We start from the raw sequence: 18,573 nt of genomic DNA, 5'->3' as shown, positions 1-18,573 counted from the left end.
ATGCAGCCAAAAACAAAAAAGCAAAAGTAGAAAAAAAGGAAACAACACACCACTGACTAGGAAAAAAAGCCTAGGCAGCAGTCATCTGGCGCAAGGCCAGGAGAAGAGTACTCGCCAGGCGAGCAGTCCACCAGCCCAGAAGCAGTCAGCGGGGTAACAGCCGCCACCCCGTAGCAGTTCAAGGGTCCAAGCCGTGGAAAAACAGGCCAGAAACAAAAGTAAAAGAAAAAAGGCAAAAAACACAAAATAGAAAAAAAGCAAAAAAGGTGGGGGTGAAAATAACTAGAGGCACGCTCCTCGGGAGCCCCATATGTAAGGGATCCAATGCAGGAGTAAGGCAATCAGCACAGGACAGTATGGCCAGTGGAGGAAAAATGCAGGGAAATCTGGCATCTGACAGTCAACAGGAGTCCACCCGGAGCCGGGAAGATGAAGTAGAAGGCCGTGCGGTGACCACTGGGGTCACTGGGGGGGGGGGGGGGGAGAAGGATGACAACAGGAGAGAAAAAGAGAAAAGGACAACAGGGGAGCCCCAGAGTACCTCCAGCGCCTCAACGCAGGGCCATGAGCAAGGCATCAGCATCCTCCGGTGTATTGAAAAAGTGAACCACTCCGCCATGAGTGACTCGCAGGCGACTCGGATAGAGCTTACCGTATTGCACCCCCTTCTCCCGCAGGACATCCGTGAAAGACTTGCGTTTCCTCTGTAGATCCGCCGAGAAGTCAGCATACAGGTGCACAGCAGCGTTCTCAAAGCGTAGGTCAGGATGTTTGCGGGCCTCGCCATGGATCCTATCCCTGTCCCTGTAGTTCAGGAAGCAGACCAGGAAGGGTCTTGGGGGGGGGCACCCAGAATCCCCCTACCAGTGGGGACTCGATGAGCCCTCTCCACCACGTAGGTGGGGGACACCTCCATCATTCCCAAGAGATCCTTAAAGAAGCGCTCCCTCAGGTAGGCCCAGGACCCTCACGTTATTGCGCCGCATACGATTCTCAGCGTCGTCAGCTTTGGCCATAAGAAGATCCACTTTGGATTGCAAGCTGTCAAGGAGATCAGAGTGTCTAGCAGAGGTGTCCTCCGCGGCAGAGACCCGCTGCTCAGCCTCGGTGAGGCGCCCCCTGATCTTGTCCAGGTCGTTGCGGATTAAGTTACATTCCTCCGCCAGGTGGTCGATCCGTACCAGCAGTGACGTCTTGCTGTGCTCTATGGCATGAAGAATGACCTCCGTGTCAGGGCCCACCACACAAGCCGACGTGTCGGGAGAGGGTTCAGGGACCTGGAGTGCCGCCATGCCAGCAAGGAGTGTGCGAAGCTGCTCCGCCAAGATGGCGTCGGAGCATGCGGCCGTGGGCGCCAAATTCTTGGAGTTCACCCGCGGAGCAGCAGAACGCGTTTGGAGGGCATGGGTGAGTGTCAAACAAGCACCGTATCTCGGAGAGGAGTCCCGAAGGTAAGTCCGATCGATTTTAGGCAGCAGGATGAGTGTAAAGTAGTCAGGATGGCAGGAGCTTCCGGAGCACAAGTCTTCTCCGCTCTACATCCAAGCCACGCCCCCCAGAACTCCTCTTTAAAGGAAGCTGCCCTTGCTTTGAGTCAAAATATTTTTTTAAGGACTACGTTATACTATTCTGTATATTCTGAGTTCCTATAAATATTGAACTTGGACACAAGTAGGATTCATGTAAGAATTTGCCTAAAACACACCTGTCAGGTCCCTAACATTCATACAGCAGCCACAGAATAAAAGAGAATATCTTTAAACAACTTCATGACTACACTAAGGTAGCACAAAAACAAAATAACTGCCATGTTGAGTGCTGTTCAGCCCACTGCTGCAATTTTCAATTGGCAAATAAAGATCCCCGCAATAAAACTAGCGAATAGAAAAAAAAAAAAAGTGTGGGAGGTAGCAGAAAGAAATCAAGCTCTCAACACGGCAGGAAAATGTTGACATTTGCAAGACAGAGCATCCAGGAATGTGGGGATTCGGAGAGGACTGCAAGTGTAATTTTAGTCCCGTTGGCCATAAAGGAATATAAAGGGAATTCAGGGGTGTGTTTTAAGCAACAATAAGTTTTTACATGAATCTCAATAAATGAAAACAAGGATTTGGCTATCGACCCCTAACTATATTCACAATAGGGATCGTACGAATATTGGCAAAGCCGATTATCGGAGGGACAAAATTCACGTTTCCCGATATATCGGTATCGGCCCCGGAACTTGGCCGATATTACTGCTATTGTGCGCGGTGCATACGTGACGTCATTGCGTGTGTTGCTCCACGTGTCTCTGCATGCTGGGCCTATAATTATACACGTTCAGCCTTCTTAAGCCGCCTCCCTCGCCTCGGACAGTCACAGTGCACTGTGTTGTGCATTCGCAATTCCGCATCGCCACGGACCGGCAGCAAGCAGCCATACAGCCACTCACAGCAGTCCAGTGCCAGCCAGCCACCCAGGCCTTAGCCACTCACAGCCCCTGTGCCAGCCAGCCACCCACCACAGGGTGCCAGCAGCCAGCCACCCACCCCACAACAGGGTGCCAGCAGCCAGCAAACCGCCCACCCACCAAAACAGGGTGCCAGCAGCCAGCCAACCTACCCACCCCAAAACAGGGTGCCAGCAGCCAGCCACCCACCCCAAAACAGAGTGCCAGCAGCCAGCCACTCACCCAACACGGTGCCAGCAGCCACCCACTCACCCCACAACAGGGTGCCAGCAGCCACCCACTCACCCACCAACCCCACAACAGGGTGCCAGCAGCCAGCCACCCACCCCACAACAGGGTGCCAGCAGCCAGACACCCACACACCCCACAACAGGGTGCCACCAGCAGGCAGCCACCCACCCCACAACTGGGTTCCAGCAAGCCAGCAACCCCACCCACAACTGGGTTCCAGCAAGCCAGCAAGCCACCCACCCCACAACTGGGTTCCAGCAAGCCACCCACCCCACAACTGGGTTCCAGCAAGCCAGCCACCCACAACAGGGTTCCAGCAAGCCAGCCACCCACCCACCCCACAACTGGGTTCCAGCAAGCGAGACACCCACCCACCCCACAACAGGGTTCCAGCAGCCAGCCACCCACCCCACCACCGGGTGCCAGCCACCCACCCCACAACAGGGTGCCAGAACAGCAGCCACCCACAACAGGGTGAACGCCAGCCACCCACAACAGGGTGAACGCCAGCCACCCACAACAGGGTGAACGCCAGCCACCCACAACAGGGTGGCTGGCGTTCTACCAGCCACCCACCCCACAACAGGGTCCCAGCAGCCAGCCAGACACCCACCCACCCCACAACCGGGTCCCAGCAGCCAGCCAGACACCCACCCACCCCACAACAGGGTCCCAGCAAGCCAACCACCCACAACAGGTTGACAGCCAGCCAGCAGCCACAGCAGGGTGACAGCCATCCACCCACAACAGGATGCCAGCAAGTCATCCACCCACCCCACAACAAGGTGCAAGCAAAGCCAGCCATCCACCCCACAAAAAGGTGCAAGCAAAGCCAGCCACCCACAAAAAGGTGCAAGCAAAGCCAGCCACCCACACCACAAAAAGGTGCAAGCAAAGCCAGCCACCCACACCAGGGTGCCAGCAAAGCCAGCCACCCACACCAGGGTGCCAGCAAAGCCAGCCACCCACACCAGGGTGCCAGCAAAGCCAGCCACCCACACCAGGGTGCCAGCAAAGCCAGCCACCCACACCAGGGTGCCAGCAAAGCCAGCCACCCACACCAGGGTGCCAGCAAAGCCAGCCACCCACACCAGGGTGCCAGCAAAGCCAGCCACCCACACCAGGGTGCCAGCAAAGCCAGCCACCCACACCAGGGTGCCAGCAAGCCAGCCACCCACACCAGGGTGCCAGCAAAGCCAGCCACCCACACCAGGGTTCCAGAAAGCCAGCCATCCCACAACAGGGTGTCAGAAAGCAAGCCAGCCACCCACAACAGGGTGCCAGAAAGCCAGCCAGCCACCCACAACAGGGTGCCAGAAAGCCAGCCAGCCACCCACAACAGGGTGCCAGAAAGCCACCCACAACAGGGTGCCAGAAAGCCAGCCAGCCACCCACAACAGGGTGCCAGAAAGCCAGCCAGCCACCCACAACAGGGTGCCAGAAAGCCAGCCAGCCACCCACAACAGGGTGCCAGAAAGCCAGCCAGCCACCCACAGCAGGGTGCCAGACAGCCAGACACAGCAGGGTGATAGCCAGCCACCAGCCACAGCAGGATGACAGCCAGCCACCAGCCACAGTAGGGTGACAGCCAGCCACCCACCCCACAACAGGGTGCAAGCAAGCCAGCCACCCACAACAGGGTGCCAGCCAGCAGCTACAGCAGGGTGCCAGCCAGCCACCCACCCAACAGGGTGCCAGCAAGCCACCCACCCCACAACAGGGTGCCAGCAGCTAGCCAGCAATTTTTTTAACCTTATATTCTCTCTTTCAAATTGCAATGGAGATGGATGCAGACAGAAAAAGTAAAAGTGTGGTCTGGGACTATTTCTCGTCTCAACCATCTCCAGGAAAAGCAGCAGTGTGCAACACATGCACAAACAATGTAAGCATGGGATCAGTAACTGCAAAAACCAAAAATACGTCAAATCTTTGGGCCCATCTATGATTTCATCATGTTGAATTATATCATGCAGCACAGAAAAAAACAAAATAAATTAATGTGAAATACCTCCTCCACTAGCCCAGGCAACAATAAGAGATATGTTTCAGAAAAAAAACAGGTGGATAAATTCAGATGGAAGATCCCAACTGCTGAACAAAGTAATCACAGAGATGATGGTCACTGAAAACAAGCCATTTATAATGGTGTCTGACTCTGGATTTAAGCAGCTGATGTCCATAGTTGAGCCAAGGTACACACTGAAGAGTGAGAAGGATTATCAAACCGAAATTCTGGGAAAGATTCACCAAAAGGTTGAGAAAGTAAAAGGCAATGCTGCAACCAGAGAACGCTGCCAACTCACTCTCATTCACGACTGACTGCTGGTCAGGACAAACAGAGTCACTAATGAATCTTACATGCCACTTGACAGCGGATGGACAAAAAGGCAATTGGTGTTGAATATAAAAGTGATGCAAGGATCCCACACTGAGTACAGTAGAGAAATGTTTCTAGGCATGCTTGAAGACTGGGGAATCAACAAAGACAGAGTGATGCTTGTGCTCCTTCGAGACAGAGGAGCAAACATGTGGAAAGGAATGAGGCTTGCTGATGTGTCAGACCTGTGTCATGGCACACAACACCCTCCAACTTTCAAATGATGGTCTGTCAAGCCAGAGAGCTTTAATTGATATATGTTTTGAGAAGCATGAAGAGATTACAAATGTTGTGCTGGCAAGTCTTTTGGATCCTCAATACAAGAACCATGCTTTCTCTTCTGATGATGTATTGGCTAAGGAAAAACAATGGCTGAAAGAAGATATTCAACAGGAGGTTCCTGTCGAAAAGTCAAGTCCAGAACAGCATTTTTATAATCTGGAAGAGCAGGATGCTGCAAAAACAGAAAAATCTCCAAAAAGAAGACAATGAACAAAAGAGAATCTTCTTCATCCCGGTCGAATTGATGGCATTTTCAGTGTTTTATTGGGGCCTCATGCAGAGGATTCTTCTGAATCTGCAATAATGAGCCTGGATGATGAACTTCATCTCTATTTGAAGGAACCAGTAATTGACAGAAGAAGTGGTGATCCTCTTCAGTGGTGGAAAGAAAATGAGGCACACTACAAAAGACTCGCCTCTCATGCTAGAAGATACCTCTCTGCTCCTCTCCTCTCCTGTACCAAGTGAGCGTGTTAATGAAGTGGCAGCAATATATGAAAAAAACAGAAACCATTTACCAGGTGAACATGCTGAAATGTTATGCTTTCTGCACTATAATATTGTTCTACTTAACTGGGAGTATTGAAAAGTGTAGTAATACCAGTGTCCACTCCAATCCACTGTCTAGCTTTTTTTTAGCAGTTTTGCACTGACTGCAGTAGTGATTTAAAATCATTGCAGTGAGTGCGTACACTACTGTAGCAATTTATAAATCATTCGCAAACACACGTTGTGAAACCGATGTTCCTGCAAGTGAAAGCTGTGCGGCTTTCCTATCAGTTTTCATACAGGTAAGGTGTGAAGAACGAGCCTTTAATGTTAAAAATGTTAATAAACAAAATTATCTTTTATTTTTCAATTATTTTTCAAAACTTTAAATGTAAAAAATATCGGCACATACCGATACTTTGTGACCAAAATATAAAGAGTTTATGAGAAGTTTATTGTGTCAGCCATGTGTCCCTCCTATGCCATCCTAATTGATTAATTGGCAATACCTCCACCCAACTCAGTATAAATGTAAGCCCTTTCTAGGGGTTGCACAGGCGGGGATTGCATTGGCAACTATCATCTTGGATAAAGTATTAATATTGGATTAAGTATTACACTTCGGCTCAGCACTTCAGCAAATGCACAAAGCGAACATCCAAAGCCAACAGACAGACTAAAGGTGACCTGAGTCTCTATACAACTTTTCCATCTCACATTTAGTCTACTTCTCAATCTCACCACCCTGTATTATGCAATCCCTAATTCTCCTTCTCATGTTTGCATCCTCTCTCCTAAAACTTTCTCTCCTTTACCCCTCTTCTCCGCCCCACAGCTTGTATATATCACCCTCACTCCTATCCTCACCTTTATACTGTACTCATCAACTCCTGCTGATTCTGAACCCACACACCAATAAAACCTCCAGGACACTGAGATGTGTTCCCCCCTCATAAATCATACTCCCATATCCCCTCCCTCACCCTTCTGCTTCTCCTAACCTCTGGAGATATTGATATTTCCCCAAATCCTGGACCCCCATCATTTACCTTTGGCAAACATACCCGTCACCCCCTATCCTCTGACACCAGCCGAAATCCACACAATCTGGTTTCTATTCCTCTTCTACCTAGAGCCAACCTCCTCTTCTCCTGCGCCCTCTGGAATGCCCACTCTGTTTGCAACAAACTTACCTTTGTCCATGACCTATTTATCACAAACTCCTTCAACCTGCTTGCAATTACTGAGACCTGGCTTCAAGAATCTGCCCTCTCCCATGGTGGCCTCCTGTGGACGGAAAGGAGGTGGGGTTGGAATTCTGCTTTCCCCTCAAAGCACTTTTCAGGTTATTCATCCACCCCATTCTGTGCCTCTCTCCTCATTTGAAGCTCACTGTATTCGTCTATTTTCTCCAGTTTTGTTGAGAATTGCTGTGATCTATCGGCCTCCTGGATCGGTATCAGGCTTCCTTGATGACTTCTCTGCCTGGCTACCCTACTTTCTCTCTTCTGAAATTCCCACAATCATTCTTGGAGACTTCAACATCTCTGTTACTCTTAACACTCCTGCTACTTCAAAACTTTTGAGCTTAACCTCCTCTTTTGACCTAAAACAATGGACACATGCTTCTACACACTCTAATGGCAACAGCCTTGACCTCATGTTCTCCTACCTATGCACTCCTCGCAACCTCTCCAGCATTCCATTCCCTCTCTCTGATCACCACCTCATTAGTTTCAGTCTCTCCTTGTCCTCCTCCTTACCTTCCAACTACCGAACAATTACCCGTAGAAACCTTCGCCATCTTAACCCTTCACTTCTTTTTTTTCTGCTACAGATTGTCTCTTCAACACAATCTCATCCCTTTCCTGCCCCAACATGGCCACTTCTGTTTTCAACAGTTCACTGTCATCTACCCTGGATGCTTTGGCCCCCCTCACTACACACAGAATCAGGCCATGACCGCTACAACCCTGGCAGACAGACAATACCAGAAGCCTCAAAAAACGTAGTCGCGCTCTTGAGCGTCTGTGGCGTTAAGACTAAGACACAGCAAGATTTCAGCCAATATAAATCTGCCCTCCAAAAATACAGTTCCTGCCTCCACACTGCCAAACAGACCTACTTTATCACTCTAACACCCTCTAACACAGTCTCCGTCAACTCTTTTCTACCTTCAACGCTCTACTTCGTGCTCCATTACTTCCACCCACTAACTTACTCACTGCCCAAGAGATTGACAATCACTTAAAAATAAGATTAATACAATTCGTGATCCCTTACACACCTTGTCCTCCTGCACAATTAATACTTTCCTAGTTTAACCCAACTACTGTAGAGGAAGTCCCTAAAATTTTTTCTAATGCCCACCTAACTTCCTGCCCCCTGGACCCTGTTCCTTCTAAAATACTACGGTCACCCTCTGACTCTATCCTACACTCTTTAACTCATATCTTCAACCTCTCCCTCTCCACTGGCATCTTCCTCAACTCTCTAAAACATGCGCTAGTAACTCCCATACCAAAGAAAGCCTCACTAGACCCCACCAATCTTAATAACTTAAGAACCATCTCCTTACTCCCTTTTGCTTCCAAACTCCTTGAATGTTTAGTCTACAACCGCCTGAGCAAGCACCTCATTGAGAATAACCTCCTTGATCCCCTTCAGTCTGGATTTTGCCGGCAACACTCCACAGAAACTTCTCTCCTAAAACTTACAAATGACTTACTAACAGCTAAAACCAATGGTTACTACTCAATACTCTTACTCTTGGACCTCTCTGCTGCCTTTGATATGGTTAACCACCCCCTCCTTCTCAAAAAACTCAGTTTGCTCGGTCTCCGTGGCTGTGCTCTCCATTGGTTTGAATCTTACCCATCTCACCGCACCTTCAGTGTCACTTACAATTCCACTTACTTCCCTGCAACTCCTCTTACTTTTTGGGTCCCCCAAGGTTCTGTCCTTGGACCGTTACTAATCTCAATCTATACCTCCTCCCTGGGTCAGCTAATGGCCTCCCATGGCTTCCACTACCATTTCTATGCTGATGACACCCAAATCTACCTCTCTACCCCCTTGGCGCTATATAAATCCTGTATAATAATAATAATACTGGGAAAATGTTTTGTGGACTAATGAAACAAAAGTTTAATAGAAGAGTATAAAAAAAAGACACCGGCATCAAAATCTCATCCCAACGGTGAAGCATGGTGGGGGGAAACATGATTTCCGTTGCCTCAGAGCTGGACCACTTGACATCGAGGAGAAAATGAGTTACCAAGTTTACTAAAATATCCTACAGGATAATGTCAGGGTGGCTGTCTGCCAGCTGAAGCTTAGTAGACAATAAGGTGATGCAGCAGGACAGTGACGCTAAGCATCAAAGTCAATCCATCACAGAATGGTTTCAGAAAAAAAAGAAAAAGCGCTCAAACCTTAACCCCATAAGCGGAGATGCTGTGGAATGATCTCAAGAGAGCCATTCACACCAGACACTCTACGAATGTTTCTGAGCAGAGGTCGTTTTCTAAAGAAGAATGGTCAAACATTTTCCTGAATATTGTGCAGTCAGAGCTACCGAAAGTGCTTGCTTGAAGTCACTGCTGTCAAAGTAATTTCAACCAGCTATTAACTCCATGGGTTCACTTTCTTTTTACCCCAGAACAGTGAATGTTTAATGGGTGTTTTCACAAGAAATTTTAACTGTTTGTCAATTGCGGTGACTTAGATGAGGATCAGATATGGCAAATTACTGCAGAAAACCAATTCTAAGGGGTTCCCAAACTTTTTCTTGCAATTGTATATAGAACACAAAGTTTTTTTAACGCCCAATATATTTTAATGTGTACATTTCCTACAGGAACATTAGTTGAGCAACTAATTATTTTGCTTTGAATAATGAGCTGAAACTGAACTCCAGGGAAACTTATCACTGCGTGGACCTAATAGATAAGTCAGAACGGCAGACAAACAACGCTACTTAGGGAAAATTGCTCTTGTTATCGTCTTCTTGTATATTACAGAGAAGCTTGGATCTAAATGCATTTCAAAACATTAGCAATGCTGAGAAAGTATGAAAGCATTATAAAAATAGACTTTTAAAAAAAATTTTAAAGCCACATTTACAAAGTAGTACTGAGTAACACCTAGCAAAAAATTTGATTTTTGTACTTACCCTAAAATCCATTTCTTCATTTCATTGAGGGACACAGCGCTCCATAAATCACAACTACTGGGTTATATTGCCTCCTCCAGGAGTAGGACTAGGCAGAACAAAAAACACCTGGCTACGCATTCTTGGTACATAACCCCCCTCTCTGTTCTAGGTAACCAGTTTAGTAGCAAGCAGTATTAGAAGTATTAGAACTCCATAGAGGGGTGGGTGCTGTATTCTTAAAACTCAGAGAAATGGATTTTATGATAAGTACAAAAATCCCATTTTCTCTTTCGTTCATCGAAGGACGATGTTCATCGCAGTGCCAAAAGGAAAATGAGGGGTGGGGAAAATAACCCAAGGCTAAACATAAGTGCCCTGAACCAGGACACAGGAGCCTTAACCGGGTCACAGGAGCCCCGTCTGATAAAATAAAAGTTTAGAGAAAAACAACCCTCAAGAGGGAATAGCCCCTCTTAAACAGCAGCCTGCAAAACTTTGCGGCCAAAAGAAGCATTCGCAGATGCCAAAGTATCTAACTTATAGATTTTTGTGAAGGTATGCACCGACTACCAAGCGGCCGCCTTGCAAACTTGCTATATTGATGCCCGATGACAGAAGGCCCAAGAAGCACTCAGTGCCCGAGTAGAATGCACTGTGACAGGGAAAGGTGGAACCTGACCTTTAATGGAATAGGCCTGAGTCAATGTCTGTCTTATGCATCTGGAGATGATAGCCGAAGAAGCGCCCAGCCCGTTTCCTGGTCCGTCCATAACCACAAAAAGAGTCTGACCTCCGAAAGGACTCAGTAGCTGCCAGATACACCCGAATCGCAGGAACCACATCCAAGGTATACAAAGCAAATTCCTTGGGTTGAGCCGGCTTGGGACACAAAGAAGGCAACACAATGTAATCATTGAAATGGAAGTCAGAGACAAATTTGGGTAGGAATGATGGACAGGGATGAAGAACCACTTTATCCCTATGGACCACCAAATAGGGACTGCGACAGGATAGTGCCGCCAATTCAGTCAATTCAGCCACCAATACCCTGTGGGCCGAGGTAATAGCCACCAAGATTGTCACTTTCTGGGATACTGTAGACAAGGGAATCTCCCGAATATTCTTAAATTTAGGTTTCTGGAGAACTGAGAGCCCTAACTTTAGATCCCATGGTGGCAAAAGAGACCAGCAGGTGGAGCCACATGTTGAACCCCCTGAATGAAGATTCAAACTAAAGAGTGCGTGGCTAGGGGTCGCTGAAAGAAGATAGCCAAGGCAGACACCTGGCCCTTGATAGTACTTAGGGCCAACATCTGATCAACACCCTGTTGAAGAAAGGTTTAGATCTGAGCCACAGAAAAGGATCGAGGATGAGCAACAACCGACTCCAAGAAATGTACGCTTTCCACGTATGATGATATTTCTTGCTGGAAGACAACTTACGTGCCTTCACCATAGTAGGGATCATTGATCCAAACAAACCTCTATCCCTCAGTACCTAGCTTTCAATAGCCAAGCCAATAAAACCAGCGACTGTAAAGCAGGATGGTAGATTAGACCTTGGGACAACTGGTCTTCTCTAAGAGGAAGCCCCCAAGGGACATTTACGGCTACCAGGATGATTGGAAGATCCTAGCTCTTGATCCCTCGCAGGAACTGTGGAAGAAGTCTGAGCCACGAGGATACTGGCCTTACAGTGGCATTTGGACGACTGCGGCGTCTGTTAGAGGACCTCATCACGAACTTTGGTATTCTCCTGTGGAGCCGAACCTACTAAAGGAGCTGCATGTAGGACTATGCAAACAGAACTGTCTTGAAGGTGGATACCACCAGATATGCAAATCGGGAGAGAGAACTGTGTGTGACAGCAGCCGGTGAATCATGGCCCGTGGTTCCTGAAATTTGTGCAGAGGAAGGACCACTCTGGTCAGAAATAAAATCAGACCTAGGTAAATCAATTCCCTGGACAGGAATAGGGGGGACCTTATGTAGTTTGGACATCACCTGCACCTTTGCAGGAATTAAACTTGCACAAGGAGACACAGAAACCTAAAAAACCTGAAAAGAACAAACTTTGCTCCGCTTTCTGGGTACCCCCAAAAGAAACATTTCGCAGATCTCCTTGACAAACACAAAAGAAGTCCACGGGCCGGAAACCAGCAAAGATGTCCCCCTACCAAAATAATAGGTGAGGGCAGACCTTCATGCTGGAGAGGTCTTGTCTGCGGGTCCGGAGAAGCTAGCTCTAGGCTTACCAGACCAAGGATGCTTGGAACCTCCCGGGGAAGATTTTAAAGATCTATTTCCCTTATTCTCAGTTCCAGAACAACAACATTTTCTACGGGCTGAGAAGGAGGGCCCCTCTGCGACGAGGCTCCTTCCCTTTCCTTGACTGAGGAAGGAAAGTACTCTTCCCCTAGTGATACCCTTAATGAGGTCATCCAGGGTAACCCCAAACTGTTGATCGTCTTGAAAGGGCAGATCAATGAGAGCTTTCTTATAGGCTTGGTCTGCAGACCAACTCTTAAGCCACAGCGCGCCCATGGACCAACCGGTCCACTAAATCAACATAAACAGCGGGGACCTGCTCACTCCCCAGTCTTTGGCACAAAAGCTTGGCCCATTCAGCTAGGATCTAAGACACCAGGGCTAAAGTAAAGACTGGCTGCAATGCCGAATCAGCCATGGTAAACATGCTGCGTGCCACAGCCTCCGCTTTCCTGTCAGCTGGGTCCTTAAAAGGACAGGGATTCTCTACTGGGAGTCAACCTGAAAACAGAAGGGTCCACCACTGGTGAACTAGTCCAATTTTTTTAAAAAGGTTAACGCACAGCAAAACGTTTGGGGACCACAAAGGGTAATTTTGGTTCTTCCCATTCCTTACAGGAAAACCTGTCAAAAAAAAAAAAAAGGCACATAAGGAAACACCTTTGGAGTACGAGGTGACTTATGTGTACCAAACCACACAGCCAGGTCCGTGGCTACATCAGCCGCATCCTCAATTTTTAAAGTCGCACGCACTGCAGTCATAAGTAAGTCTACGAGCCTTTTTCATTCACTCCTGTGACCATGGAGGAATCATCCTCACTATCAGATGGATTTGAGGGTGTAATATTAAGTCCCCCTGGACGAGCCACGTCCACGCCAGCATCAGGCTCAGAATCAGATGAGACAGACTGAGCAGGAGAAGGCTGGGGACGCTTCCTCCTGGGTCTTTGCCCACACGCCACTTCCACCCGGGACACTAAGGACTGAAGGACCGCCGTCAGTGCAACCATGGGAAGCTTGGGTTCCAAGGGACCTGCAACATCCATGAAGGGGGTCAGTGGGGGAGATATAACCCTGAGGCTCCATAAGGAAAGGAAGACCTTGCAGTACAAAAACTATCTTTTGGCACCACTAAAGGATCCCCTCAAGGCTCAGGGTACCTATCAGCAGAGAAAGAGATAACAGGGACCCCCAACGACCCTACTGACTGGAGCAGCACAGAGAATTTGAACCCAGCATCATCATGAACGCTATCTCTGTCCATATGTCCCGAGTACAGGAAGAGGAACAGGAGCTTCGGCATCCTCACGAGGCTTCAGTCGTCTCCAGCATCTTACAGACTAAAGGAAAATGGCCCCAGTGACATAATCGGGCTACACAAACATGGCCGCCAATCGGAGACCAGCCAGACTAAGGGAAAATGGCCACCATCAGCTACAAACACTGAAGCATGCTGCCAGGATCTTCCCTGCACCCTCTGCAAGGGGACCCCACCTTCCCGAAGGTAGGACACACATTAGGGGAGACTCTGCTGTGCACTCCGCATTGGAACCCCCCTGCACTATACCCACACTGCAAACAGTAGGGCATGCACCTAGGAGCCTCCTACCCTGGGACCCCTCCAGACTACCAGGGCAGGACACACACTATCGCAGGGCCCTTGCAGAGTGGGGATATTGGGGGAGACACCAGGGGTCTCCGCTGCATTCTCTGCCCTGGGACCCCCCCACCAGACTCCAGGTCCAGACAGGGGGAAAAGGGAGCAGGGGAAGTCGAGCTCACTGAGGGATTTAAGGATGGGAGGAGGGAATCTGCAGGCAGGTACGCCAGCCTTGGAGGTTACCCGAGTCCACCCCAAAAAATGGCCAAAAGGGGAGAGGGGGGAATGTACTTATCCTTCCATGGTGCGGGTAATGCTCCAGACAGAAACCTCGCCACCACAGTAGCGGAGCTGTCGACCAAGGGACCACTGTGACTCAGAGCCAAGCCTGGTCGTATGAGACCCTGCGAGACATTTAACTTGCGGGCCAGCCTCTGTCCATGAGGCTATGTCGCGGCCGACCTAGCGCATAGGTGCAGTCTGCACGCGCTCACTGGCTGGGCAGGGGGACCACTGGTCTAGATTATCCAGCTTGTCGCCCAGCCCGGCAGTTGATTGTAGATCTCCCGAGAGAGAAAAACAAGATGTAAGGAAGGAAAAAAAAATGCTAGGACCAGAGATCCCAGCCGGAAGCCTAGGTCCTTACTCCTGACTAGAGAGAATAAACAGATTACCTAGAGCAGAGATTATTAGGTTATATACCAAGCTGAGGATGGCCAATGGGCGTAGCCAGGTGTTTTTTGTTCTGCCTAGTACTACTCCTGGAGGAGGCAATATAACTTAGTAGTTATGATTTATGGAGTGCTGTGTCCGTCGATGAACGAAAGAGAAAATTACGTTTTAAAAGGGGGAGTAACAAGGGAACCAAAGAACATATAAAAAGGGCTGTAAGTCACATTCCTTCAATTTACCTTTGGTTTGAAACCAAGAATGGATGTAAAAGATTGGTGCCATATGTAGATATCACAAAAGTTAGTTTAAAGTGAAAGGGAATTATTCAAGGGATAACCCTTGATAAAGTCACATGTTTTTGTGACGCAACACGTCGGGACGCCGTGGTGACGTCACTTCCAGGTCGACGGCCGTGACCGGAAGTAGGAAGTCTTTTGTGAAAACGAATGCTGTGACCGCATCAGCGGTATTTGAATGGTGTTCTAAGGCGCTGTTTGTTCATCATTGATGTAAGTGCAATACTAGGGCTGCAACTAACGATTATTTTCATAATCGATTAGTTGGCCGATTATTGCTTCGATTAATCGACTAATCGGATAAAAACCTAAAAAAAAAAAAAGTGTATAATTTAGTTAATATTCTTGAATATCTATATGTAGTGGTAGATATAACTATCCAGCTATATAGTTGGATATTTAATCCACTCTGAAACAGATATATGTATTATTAGAGGTTTAAATGTGGTACATATCAGACTCCGAGATCAATATTTTTAAAAGACCTAAAACACTGTTTTGCAAATTTTCAGACCGGTTTTGTATATAATCATGATAGACTCCCTTATTAATAGGCAGGTCGTTTGATACAAGCTCCCTGTGCCTGCTGTCACTTATGCTGGTAATACACAAACTAAATTTTTTTTAGAACATTTTTAAAAACATTCATCCGATTTTTCTAACCATTAGTGTATATTGGTGTCCGGTGTCAACCACAGTGACAGGAACATTTGAAGGAACAGAATAGAAAACTTCTCGATCAAACAAATCTTCAAATAGTGTATGTGGTTTTTACTCAGAAGTTTTATTCATTTTAAAATTTATTGTTAAAAGCAAGTGGAATTTTCAAACAACACTCATCCATTCAACAAATATACAAATCATTTTTGAACAAATATAGATGCAAATATTTTTGTCCAAAAATCCAATACAAGTATGGGAAGCAGAAGACCTTTAGTAGCAGCAGCATGCTTTTTTTTTTTCATGTGTATGTATATGAAAAAAATATGCCCAGAAGTCGGATATGCAGGATATTTTAACTGGGAGTCAGACATGAAGGTATATGAAGGGTGGAGGGGGGAAAATAACATTTATATATTAAAGTAGTACTAAAAGCTGAGACTTTTTTTTTTTATTCATGGATATAATCATTTTAAATACAGTATAATGCACAATACTAATAAACTTTTACTTTAAATGTAATTGTAATGCCTTATATCACCTCTAGTCTATCGGCCTCCACTTTCTCTGGGTTCAGATGCTGATCTTCCCTGCACAGAGCCCTTACAGTGATTGTAAACGTTGGATTCTTTTCTTTTTAACAACAATCTTGTCATACTTATCCTCTCTGTGTAGTGATTTTTCACAGAGCAGCACTGATTCTCCTCTTCTGCACCCCCCCCCCCCCATGGCACTTCCAGCCCCTCCTGCCTTCAAAGTGCCCCTATAGGAAGCAGCAAAGTATAGTACTGTACAGAGTGTCCCTATAGCAAGTTCAAAAAACCTCTGCCTTTAGAATCACTTGGTTACTTCTCTTGCCCAGGACTACATTTCCCATGAGGCATTGCTCCTCACACATTCACAAGTTCTCTGTCATCTACTGACATGTATGGATGGTTTACTGAGCTGTATGTGTGTTGCACTGTATTTTATGATATGTAAACAAATAATGCATTCTGTATGAAGGACAACTAATTGGCTGACGATTAATCGATTACAAAAATAGTTGACAACTATTTTCATAATCGACTAGTTGACGATTATAATCGATTAATCGATTAGTTGTTTCAGCCCTATGCAATACTTTAACTTGTCTTTATTAAATTGTTGGAAATACTGCACCATGAGTTCCTCTCCCGATTTTTTTGGCATATGAGTACTGCAAATCAACCCTGGTAGCAATTATCCCCTATCTGAGGTCCATTTGAGGATTGTGATTGCAAGACACCCAGGATCTAGAGGAGACACCCCTAAAATGTCTGCAGGTTGACAAGTGACACCTGAAACGCTCTAACGAGTGTTAGTGGAGGTGAGCGGCCATTACACTTATTCCTTTTGATATCTCAGCTCACTAAAGAATCGCACTGGGAATCACCGGAAATTTTTTTCATTCATTTTTCACTGATTATTATCCAGTTTGGGAACTTTGGACTTTTTAATGCATGTTTCACCTTGTGATATTATCCACCACGTCACCTTAATATTTAATTGAAGAGTTGACAGTGGTTCACTCTTCAGAGGACATTTTGTTTCATATATTTCTTTATTTGTCTTTTCATTGTTTGATACCCCTTACTTTTCATCATCACTCATTTTGTCACTGATTCTTTTGTTTATCATCTATGAGGAAGTACAGTGGTTCACTCTTCATAGGGCACTTTTACTTTTGACCATATTTTGGTTATTTCTTTCACTACACTTTTGTAGACACCGTTTTTTTGTCCTTCTAGTGACTATTGAGCACTACCTAAATATTGGAATAATTCACTATTTTCCTTACTCTTCAATTTTATTGAGTTTGGGTTCACGAACTTTATATCTTCACGCTGATCACTTATGCTATATTTTTTCTTCACATATGTTCAATTTGGCATTATGATTTACATAGATTGATTACATTGTGTATTTTTAAGCGAGTTGCTTTTAGTGATGGTTCACCAACTGTAGAGTACCTGTGCTGATTTTACTGCTTTAATCATTGTCTTTATTGTATGTGGTGACACTACACTATTGGCTGTAGGTCTCTGGTGCTCCATTCCAGAGTTTTCTTCTCCTCCTATTGATCTGTTTGCTTTTTTCCTTTGGCAGCGCATAAGTTTATTTCTCACTTTTATTATTCTCTTCTATTGTTGTGATTCCTACTAAAAGTTTATCACTCATCGCTCTGTGTGGGCAGTTTTGGAGCTTTTAGGCTTAACACTCTCCCTGTATGCCGGGGACCTTCCGTATGTCACATTGGTTTTAATAAGCTTCAAGTATTTATGTTGTTTTGATCCTGCAAAGGTTGCTTACATATTACAACTTAAAAAAATTTGTTTTCTTATGGCAACGGAGTGTATTACAATATGATGATATACGTTATTTTATATGCCTGTTTATGAAAATCTCTTAACCCCTGCTAGCTGTTAGATCGGGGTGTTGCGGGGGCTGGTCTGTTCGGAACATCGAAAGGTGAACTTATTCTTTAAACTTCCTGTCCAATTTGGGGAAATTTCCCTTCACATCCTTCCCGAAAGACACGACCGGAAGTGTGAGGGGAAATCCCTCTATGACACAAGTGTCACTTGAACAGGTGTTCTCATTAGAAGATTTACCATTACTCTAGTGCCAACTTTAAAATACTTGGCTTCCCATCAGTTTCTGGATTTTGACATGGTGACAATGGTAACCAGGACATGGAGACAAGAGAAAGACAATCCCTAGTTGATTGCATAAAATATGATTACTAAATACAGATAACAGAACAGAACAGCTGGTAATTTGCACACTAAAATTAAAAAGTGCTTACACTTTACCTATTTAAAAAAAAATGTGCATCACCTACAGTTTTTATTCAGGCAATGGCTGAATACCAAAGTATTCAAGTTAGCCAATTGTCTTGTCTTGGCTATTGATGCTAAGCTTTCTTAAACGTTTCATGTGATCTGTGATACTAGCATTCCCTAGCATAGACAAGGTCGCCAGGGGCATATTTAAAAAAACATTTCGTCACACATTCACTGCAGGTTAATCTTCCAGGTGCATGTGTTTTATAAGAGAGTAATTGATCCA

The 18,573-nt window shown here is 46.2% G+C and overlaps 1 protein-coding gene across 1 annotated transcript in view; it reads right to left on the bottom strand.

Moving 5' to 3' along the window:
• Window positions 1–18,573, bottom strand: part of CWC22 (CWC22 spliceosome associated protein homolog) — a 210,619-nt gene that overhangs the window by 14,333 nt on the left and 177,713 nt on the right. The gene's annotated exons all lie outside the window — the stretch shown is intronic.

This window comes from Pelophylax lessonae (assembly GCF_965119305.1).
Source record: "Pelophylax lessonae genome assembly, chromosome: 6".
NCBI lineage: Eukaryota > Metazoa > Chordata > Amphibia > Anura > Ranidae > Pelophylax > Pelophylax lessonae.
Note: the sequence above shows the minus strand (reverse complement) of the source record. Positions and strands in the feature narration are given on the sequence as shown.